We start from the raw sequence: 10901 nt of genomic DNA on the forward strand, positions 1-10901 counted from the left end.
ACTCTGCTGACACCAAGAGACCCCTGACAGTAAACATAGTGGCTCCTGTGTCACACAGAACCTCCACCCTTTGCCCATTAATGGTGACCCACTGTCTATATTTGGCAGTATTAGCAGGCATGTGGGCTTTTGGCACCATTTCCTCCTCCCCCAGGAACACTAGGGTCACCTCTATCTGTTCCCCAAAGCTAACTGGGACTACCTCCTCCCCGAGTGCTACACTAGCCAACCCAGTTGTCTGCCCTCCAGTTGAGGGCTGTGTCGACTTTGGACACCTGGAGTCACCCTTAGAGTGACCATACTTGGAGCACTCTGCACATTGGGGTACAAACCTCCCTGTCTTATGGTCAACAAAACCTTTCTTTTCAGAATCAGACTAAGGCCCTCATTATGAACACAGAAATCTGACCGCGCCGCCGGCGGTGGCGGTAAAAACCGCCAGCAGAGGAGCTGTCCGGACTGCCAAATAATGAACCAACTGAAATGACAGGCATCCTGAAAACCAGCCACCGCCAGTAGAGAAGTGACGACGACGACGGCAGAGTCCGCCCACAGGCCAACGGAAAGGCCCAACCCGCCCATCAAATATTGAACCACTAGACCGCCGTCAGTTCCGGGGCGGGAACCACTGACACGCAAAGCCAGGCGGAAACAAACCTAATATAAGGAAATACTCACCGGAGGCCCACACAATGCTTCGAAGCAGACATGGATAGAGAGCTGCAGATCATGCCAGCCCTGCTCCTTGCCAAATACCTCCATGACCGAGACCGCCGACAAAGATGACAACGGTAAGTACCGCAACCTACAACACAGAGGAGGAAAGGGCACAGTTACATACCCACCCACTCCACCCACCCCGCAACGCTCACACAACCCTTCACAGCAGCACAACCCATATACCCTACAGCAAGAGGTACTTACCTGACAGAAGGGAAATGAACCCGACCATAGTACATACAAATGCCCCACACCCACAAACAATGAAACGAGAGACCAGGGTTCAAGAGTGTGCCGCCAAAACACAGGCCACACATAAATATGTGAGCTAATTATTCACAACAAGGCCAATGGCCAGTCCATAGTGCCAGACGTGTGTGGGCTACAATGGCCCCAACCTGACTCCCAAAAGTGCATGGTACTCCACCTAATGGGACAACAATGGGGCATCCAGGCACCTCAGGGAACAGGGGCAGTGGGTGCTGGGGGTGGGGATTTGCAACGGGAGTGGGGCTTGAACTTGCGTTCTGAAGGTGTGTGCTTCGACCGGGTGGAGCCAAATGGACTTGGCTCTCCACAGGGCTTCTTCCTCTATGGGGAAGGGGCACGGGAATGTGAAGGGCGGACAGTGGCGGGCTGTGAAGTGGAAGGAGTGGAAAGGGCAAGGAGGTGCGCACGCTTAGGGACAAGACGGGGTGGGCCAGTGGGTTGGAAGAGGTCAGCACGGGGAGGAAAAGTTTTTTCGGAGCAATTGGGTTGGGCCTGGAGGAAGGCGTGGGAGTGGAGGCAGAGGGTGTAGGGGTGCGTGTTGTGGGTGCAGGTGACTGGACAGTATGCTGAGGTGTGGTGGATGTGTGATGTGTGGGTGTTGGTGTGTTTGTGTGTTTTTGGAGGAGGGGGTTGACACAGTGGGAGAAGACAGGCTGCCAGTGTGGATGTATATTGTGTGGGTGTCTGCAAGTCTGGTGAGTGTGCTGTATGTGTCAACTACAGTAGTTGTGGTGAGTGCAGGTGTGGTGTCTGGGGTGCATGTATGGATGTCTGTGTCAACACCAGGGAAGTGCGCGCTCTATTGGCGACTAGAATGCAAAAACCCAGCACTCTCAAAACAACGTAATTTATGCATTGTGCTGATATGTTGTTGTTTAACCTTTTGCATTGCAGATTTCAATCCTGAAGACTTATTTTTAATGTGCTTACAAATGCTGTTCATTTGCAATGTATTGTTGCAGGCTTTCAGAGTGTGTTAGGGTGTGGTCCCTTTCCAGGGCCTTCTAGAGACTTTCCCTGCAACATGCCTGGGTGTGGTTGTGGGCTGGGCCAAGACTCTATAAAAAGGAGCCAGCCCAGCTCCAAGTACTCACTATTCAGAGGTCCCAGTGCAGAGCAGCAGCTACTTCCTGAGCTCCTGTCCCGTGGCCTATTTGATCTTCCAGACATCTGACTTTCATTCTTCATTTGGAGATCCTTGTTCTGGGCGGTAAGACAGTGGTTGGGCTGGCCTCCCGACGCCGTTATCGAGAACTCTCATGTACTCGGGCCTAATTCTTTTATGATTTGACAGAGTACTTTGCGCGTGTTAAATATGCGCTTGAGTGATTGTGACATTTGCAGGGTGACTTGCGAATCGGCAAGACGCGCGATTCGTTTCATATAATTTAATCTTGTTATTCATTGCATGCTACCATTTCTTGACAGTTGCATGGTGGCTTAAGAATCGTCAAGACGCGCGATTCGTTTTATGGTGTTTTAACTTTGTTGTTCATTGCGCGCTACCATTTCTTGACATTTACATGGTGGCTTAAGAATCTGTAAGATGCGCGATTCGTTTTAGGGTGTTTTAACTTTGTTGTTCATTGCGTGCTATCATTTCTTGACATTTACATGGTGGCTTAAGAATCGGCAAAAGACGCGCGATTCGTTTCATTGTACTTTGATCTTGTTATTCATTGGGAGCTGTTATTTCTTGGCATTTACATCGGGGTTTACGAATTGACTTTGATATTCATTGCATATTACCATTTCTTGCTTTTTACATGGTGACACTTGGTGAATCCTCCAAGCTGCGCCGCCTTGGGGATTCTGACACCCCCTACCGCCATCCTGTTCCTGGCGGTTCGCCCGCCAGGAACAGGATGGCGGTAGGGGGTGTCGCGGGGCCCCTGGGGGCCCCTGCAGTGCCCATGCCAATGGCATGGGCACTGCAGGGGCCCCCGTAAGAGGGCCCCGCTTGTATTTCACTGTCTGCATAGCAGACAGTGAAATACGCGACGGGTGCAGTAGCACCCGTCGCACCTTCCCACTCCGCCGGCTCGATTACGAGCCGGCTTCATCGTGGGAAGGTTGTTTTCCACTGGGCTGGCGGGCGGCCTTTCGGCGGCCGCCCGCCAGCCCATGGGAAAACTTGGAATACCCTCTGCGGAGCGGTATTTCTGCCGCGCAACATTAGCGGGCGGCCTCCGCCGCCCGTCAATGTTGGAATGGGGGCCATAGACTTCAAGAAGAAGCACATGTTTAATCCCAAATGTATAGGTCCTTACACAGTCCTTCAGCAAATCAATCCGGTAACCTATAAACTACAATTGCCCAGATCCTTACGGATTCATCCAGTGTTCCACACTTCCTTATTTAAAAGGGCAGTCCAAAGGGTCCACCCTCATCCAGCTCCTGTTCTAGTACAGGGAGAAGAAGAATATGAAGTTAAGAAAGTGTTGGATTCTAAACTACGAGGGCGTAATCTATGGTACTTAATCTCATGGAAAGGTTATGGTCCTGAAAGTAACTCATGGGTTTCCACATCTGATGTTCATGCTCCAGTACTTGTGAGACGCTTTCATCATCTTAATTCAGGCAAACCAGGCCCTAGAGTGCGTCTGGGAGAGGGGAGTACTGAATGCAAAAAACCAGCACTCTCAAAACAACTTAATTTATGCATTGTGCTGATATGTTGTTGTTTAACCTTTTGCATTGCAGAGTTCAATCCTGAAAACTTATTTTTAATGTGCTTACAAATGCTGTTCATTTGCAATGTATTGCTGCAGGCTTTCAGAGTGTGTTAGGGTGTGGTCCCTTTCCAGGGCCTTCTAGAGACTTTCCCTGCAACATGCCTGGGTGTGGTTGTGGGCTGGGCCAAGACTCTATCAAAAGTAGCCAGCCCAGCTCCAAGTGCTCACTATTCAGAGGTCCCGGTGCAGAGCAGCAGCTACTTCCTGAGCTCCTGTCCCGGTGGCCTATTTGATCTTCCAGACATCTGACTTTCATTCTTCATTTGGAGATCCTTGTTCTGGGCGGTAAGACGGTGGTTGGGCTGGCCTCCCGACGCCGTTATCGAGAACTCTCATGTTCTCGGGCCTAATTCTTTTATGATTTGACAGAGTACTTTGCGCGTGTGAAATATGCGCTTGAGTGTTTGCAACATTTGCAGGGTGACTTGCGAATCGGCAAGACGCACGATTCGTTTCATGTAATTTAATCTTGTTATTCATTGCAGGCTACCATTTCTTGACAGTTGCATGGTGGCTTAAGAATCGGCAAGACGCGTGATTCGTTTTATGGTGTTTTAACTTTGTTGTTCATTGCGCGCTACCATTTCTAGACATTTACATGGTGGCTTAAGAATCGGCAAGACGCGCAATTCGTTTTATGGTGTTTTAACTTTGTTGTTCATTGCGCGCTACCATTTCTTGACATTTACATGGTAGCTTAAGAATCAGCAAAAGACGCGCTATTCGTTTCATTGTACTTTGATCTTGTTATTCATTGTGAGCTGTTATTTCTTGGCATTTACATCGTGGTTTACGAATCGGCAAGACACGCGATTTGTTTAATGATGATTTGACTTGGATATTCATTGCGTATTACCATTTCTTGGCTTTTTACATGGTGACACTCGAATCGGCAAGAAGCACGATTCTCTCCTCGAGTTTAATTCATGTTGTTTATTGTATGCCACTATTCTAAGATATTTATCATGTAATATTCGAGTTGACAAGTTATGTGACTTGTTTTTCCTGAATCCATATTGTGTTATTCATGGTGCACAATCCTTTTATGGTGTTTACTATATATATATATATATATATATATATATATATATATATATATATGCAAAAAACAAAGTAGAACTCTGGGAAGTTACCAATTTTAGGTGGAGAGCTGCTCTAGTAAGGAGCACCCTGCAAAACACGTGTCAGGAGTTGCTTTACTCATTCCAGGTTGGCTTGGATGGTATTTGGCCAGTCCAAAGCTATAATATTGTGCCTGGAGTGGTAAATGGATTTTGTCATTTTACAGCTCAGCGAGGATGACACTATGTCAATCTTATGCTTAAAGATTTTGCTGTACAAATGGCAAAAGACTTTGTCACTATCTAGCTCGGCGTGGACAGCACTGTGCTAATCCTATGCTTAAAAACTTTGCTAGATAAGCAGACATTTGAGGTGAGCAAATTTAGAGTGTCGCTGGTGTTGCAGGGTGCTCCTTACTAGAGCAGCTCTCCACCTAAAATTGGTAACTTCCCAGAGTTCTCCTTTGTTTTTTGCATAATTTATGCGTCACTCTAACCCTGATAGGGCCTTGGTTTGATATATATATATAAATATAAATCTACAATATGCGCAATTTGTGTTGAAACATTTTAAGAGTACACAGAAGATCAGAGTTTCTAGATGCAATATTGTATGGTCCTAGTATGCATTCTCAAAAAAGGATTTATATGACTGGTTTAAAATTTAGTCAGAATGTTTTTCTGATTCTCATGTAAAGGAAAGTACTTGAATAAGAAAGTTTTCATTTAATCCATCTTGATTCTCTTACAGGTATTCGGCCATCTTGAAACTTAGTCATTTTAAACTTAATTCTTAGATTGTTCATGTTTTCAGAATGATTATGCTTAGAATCATAGTCTAGTATTGATTTCAGGAGATATAATTTTCATATTGTGTGTTCTAACCTTTTTCTTACTACAGGTCTCCTTCCCAGCTGTTTCCCTTCCTAATCCCCTCTTCCCCTCTTGAACTCTCTTAGCCTCTGTGATTTATCTATCAGAGTCTTGGAGCTGTTCAGTGGTGGACGTGTTGGGAACGTGCGCAGACCCCGAGGATCTGGTGACTCTGACAGTCTGCTATTGTGGTGAGTGCAGGAATAGGCTCAGCAACAGTGACTGAAGCTGCAGTGCCAGGGGGTGTGCTTGTAGAGGGGACAGACAGGGAGGCGGAAGAGGTGGGCACACTTGGGGAAGTGGATGTTGCTGTGTGAATGCTTGTGGTGGGAGGTGTGGTGCTTGTGTTTAGAAGTGTGCTTTTTGTGTGTTGAGGTGCTTGACTGCGTGTCAGATTGTGTGCTTTGGACGGGTGAAGGGAGTGGGGTGCTGGAAGGGGTAGAGGAGATTGTTGGGGGGACGGAATGACCAGGGAAACTGGCTGCCGTGAAATAGGAGGCCAGAGCCTGAAAAGATCTCTGTAGGCCAGACACGGCACTATGAATGCCATCCAGATAGGCACTTTGAATGCCATCCAGATAGGCATTGGTCTGCTGCATTTCTGATGCTAGCCCCTGGATGGCATTGACGATTGTTGTCTGTCCTACAGAGATGGTTCTCAGGAGGTCAATAGCAGGGCTGACTGGGGCAGGGGAGGAGGTGTCTGAGGCAAAGGAGATGCCCACCCTTCTGGGTGAGCGGGCACGGGCAACTCTGTGGGGAGCAAATGGGAGGTCGGTGATGGCATGGGGTGGCGGAAGATGATACTGTAGGGGTGTTCCCACTAGGGTCCACCACCGCAAGGGAGCCCTCATCGGAGGAGGTATCGGAGTAACTACCTCCAGTGGTAGTTGCCTCCCCTGTGATACTCCCCTCGCCCTCCAACCCACTGGTCCCCTTGGCGTCAGATGACTCTGCCTCCAAGGATCTGTGGGCCACTGCATCCCCACTCGCTGGTGCCCCAGCTCCCTCACCAGATTATGCTGCTGTACACAAACAACACAAGAGAACAGGGATTGGCAGACAAAATGGGAGAGACACTTGTAAGTAGCTGAAAGGAGTGAACATAGTGGCCAGAAATACACCCTCCCAGAAGACACCCCCAACAGGCAGCCCCTTCCACTATGCCCATGGCCATGCCCCTGACTAGTGACCTGAGCCCTGCTCTACACCCATCCCCTGAACTACCTAAGGACCCGACGTGTAGGAGACCTGATCCAAACACCCCTACTCCCTACGAGGGCCATCATGTAGATGGACTTTAGTCAGAGTCCCTGCAACTAAGCAGCATAAACCCTAATGCACACACAGACCTCCATCAAGGGTTAAGATTGTGATATGTGTACTCACCCCCTTGTGACTGCTGTGCAAACTTCAAGAGCCCATCCAGTTCTGGGTACGCCACCACCAGGATGCGTAGCATGAGGAGGGTCAGTTCCCGACGGGCACCCCTTCCACTTTGGGAGGACTTCCCCAGCTTAGCCTCACAGATTTTTCACGCCCAGTGCTGCAGGTCCTCCCACCTCTTCCTGCAGTGGGTGCTCCACCGATTGTAGACCCCCAGGGTCCGCTCCTCCTTGGCAATTGCATGCCGAAGTGCCCTCTTGTGGTGGGCGCTGACCTAAAAGGGAGACACAGAAATGTAACACAGAGGTCAGGCACTTGTAAATTATGTACAGCTGGCTATATGTCCACTATGGGACGGACAGTACTTACAGACTTACAGGACATACGAACGCAGCATGGCATGAACCATGGCCCATGCTGGGTCAGAGGTGCACACCTATGTACTTCCAATACCATCCATTACACACAACCATTGCCCCCAACCCCCGACTCACCTGTACCTCTGGCCGTCCATAGAGCTTGGTGTACAGGGGCAGGACCCCATCCACTAGCCTCTCCAATTCCTCCTGGGTGAAGTCTGGGGCCCTTTCTCCTGCAACACGAGCCACTTCCATGACCAGAGGCAGGACACAGCAGTACACTCAGTGGAGTACCTGCTGGCACGAGATCAGGGAGTCAAGTGAAGTTGTGGTGACAAATTCGTGTACGTACTGCGGCGGTGTGCACTGTCACCACCGGCGGCGATGATGATACGCCAGGATTCCCCATTGGCATCAATGTTAACCAATAACTTTGCAAACGGCTGTAAACACCGCCTTACGCTGTTACGTCAACTGCTAGTGGCATGAGGTCACTTCCACAACAACAGTTCTGGATTACAGGGGGCAGACATTTTGCCAATAACTACGCATTAATAAAAAAGATATCTGATAAATCTGACAAATGCAGGCCCTATTGTTCACTTAACACACCTATGCACGTGACCATTAACAATACCACACATAACAAACCCTGTTCACTCATTGTGTTCTAGATGAAATTCTGTCAAACAGATTTTACTTTTGAGTCCTTACAATCAAGTCAGCAGTGCACAATGAATGACAATGTGTGCCTATGTATGTGTGTTCCTCACACGTGTTTTGAATCCCTCCTAGGTACCGACCCTTGTGGCGAGGAAGGGCCCCACCGGTGTACAGACCACTTGTTGATTTGCGGACCATGGTGGAGCGTCACATCATAATCAATTATAGACTCACCCGTGCAACTATTCTCGAACTTTGTGCATTACTGGATCCTGCACTGACTCCGGCAAATCGTAATCTGCGCTCCATTTCCTGGCCACGGGCTCCTTTCAAGTGACAGTGGGCATGGGTGCAGGATTTTCACAGCCAATGTTCAGCATGATACTGACAAGATTTCTAAATGCATTTGCACGACACCTGCAGTCCTATGTGAGGTTTCCCCAAAGTACTGACCTCCTTGCCATCAAATCTGTCTTGATGGCACACACATACCTATAATACCCTGAAGAGTCAGTGAACAGGTGTACAGAAACAGAAAGAACTTTCACTCCATGAACATCCAATTGGTATGTACTGCAGACCAGTACATCTCACATATGAATTGCATGTTCTCCAGTTCAGTCCATGATTCCTTTGTGCTGAGGAACAGCAGTGTGCCACACAAGATGGAACAACTACAAGAGGACAGAGGGTGGATCATAAGTAGGTGTTTCTGTCACTAACTGCCACCTAGCAGACAGCCAGGTTGTCTGACTAATAGACTTGACAATGACTGCTGTATTTTGCACATTTTTCTAGGTGATTCTGGCTATCCCAACTTGCGTTGGCTTCTGACACCAGTGAGGAATCCTGGGACAGATGCAGAGAGGAATTACAATGAGGCCCATGGACGTACTTGGCGGATGATAGATCGCACAATAGGTCTCCTGAAGGCTAGATTTCATTGTCTACATATCTCTGGGGGTTCCCTGGCCTATGGGCCTGAAAAGGTGTGTAGAATAGTGGTGGCATGCTGCATGCTGCACAACGTGGCAGTGAGAAATTCTGTCCCCCTCTTGGAGGTGGATGGTGCTGTATATCCTGACCAGCTTCCTCAGAGAGGGGAGGAGAGTGATGGTGATGATGAGGAGGGGGAAGATGTCAATTCCAGGACGCAACTGAGTCCCTCAGGGTGCAGGATGGCCAGTACCTGTTCCTCCCAGTCTGTGTATTCGGGTGGTGTTGGTGGTGGTCCTCCCCCAGTCTTCTGGATTGCAATGTGGTGCGTGAATGCCATGGCCCTGACCATCCCCCACAGGAAAAACAACAAGTGATGGACGGAATGCTGAACATTGTCAGACACTCACCCCCAGTCACAGATCTGGGTTTAATCCATCGTTTTTTTGCTCACCATGCCACCCCAGTTTGGACCCAGCCATATGCAAATCAGTCTTGACCCTGTTCCTCATGGGAACAGTCCAGCCCGAACTGCCAAGCCAGGTCCTCACTGGACCGGAAACAAGCATCCTGGGACCGGTTTCGGGGTTTCACCCCTCATCAGCCAGGCTAGCTTGAATCCAGTGGCATGGGAAGCACGGGACCCACGTCTGGGTATACCCTTCCCACTTAGGGCGACAAAGCAAAAACAACAAGTGATGGACGGAATGCTGAACATTGTCAGACACTCACCCCCAGTCACAGATCTGGGTTTAATCCATCGTTTTTTTGCTCACCATGCCACCCCAGTTTGGACCCAGCCATATGCAAATCAGTCTTGACCCTGTTCCTCATGGGAACAGTCCAGCCCGAACTGCCAAGCCAGGTCCTCACTGGACCGGAAACAAGCATCCTGGGACCGGTTTCGGGGTTTCACCCCTCATCAGCCAGGCTAGCTTGAATCCAGTGGCATGGGAAGCACGGGACCCACGTCTGGGTATACCCTTCCCACTTAGGGCGACAAAGCAAAAACAACAAGTGATGGACGGAATGCTGAACATTGTCAGACACTCACCCCCAGTCACAGATCTGGGTTTAATCCATCGTTTTTTTGCTCACCATGCCACCCCAGTTTGGACCCAGCCATATGCAAATCAGTCTTGACCCTGTTCCTCATGGGAACAGTCCAGCCCGAACTGCCAAGCCAGGTCCTCACTGGACCGGAAACAAGCATCCTGGGACCGGTTTCGGGGTTTCACCCCTCATCAGCCAGGCTAGCTTGAATCCAGTGGCATGGGAAGCACGGGACCTACGTCTGGGTATACCCTTCCCACTTAGGGCGACAAAGCAAAAACAACAAGTGATGGACGGAATGCTGAACATTGTCAGACACTCACCCCCAGTCACAGATCTGGGTTTAATCCATCGTTTTTTTGCTCACCATGCCACCCCAGTTTGGACCCAGCCATATGCAAATCAGTCTTGACCCTGTTCCTCATGGGAACAGTCCAGCCCGAACTGCCAAGCCAGGTCCTCACTGGACCGGAAACAAGCATCCTGGGACCGGTTTTGGGGTTTCACCCCTCATCAGCCAGGCTAGCTTGAATCCAGTGGCATGGGAAGCACGGGACCCACGTCTGGGTATACCCTTCCCACTTAGGGCGACAAAGCAAAAACAACAAGTGATGGACGGAATGCTGAACATTGTCAGACACTCACCCCCAGTCACAGATCTGGGTTTAATCCATCGTTTTTTTGCTCACCATGCCACCCCAGTTTGGACCCAGCCATATGCAAATCAGTCTTGACCCTGTTCCTCATGGGAACAGTCCAGCCCGAACTGCCAAGCCAGGTCCTCACTGGACCGGAAACAAGCATCCTGGGACCGGTTTCGGGGTTTCACCCCTCATCAGCCAGGC

This window comes from Pleurodeles waltl, chromosome 4_2 (genome assembly GCF_031143425.1).
Source record: "Pleurodeles waltl isolate 20211129_DDA chromosome 4_2, aPleWal1.hap1.20221129, whole genome shotgun sequence".
Lineage (NCBI taxonomy): Eukaryota > Metazoa > Chordata > Amphibia > Caudata > Salamandridae > Pleurodeles > Pleurodeles waltl.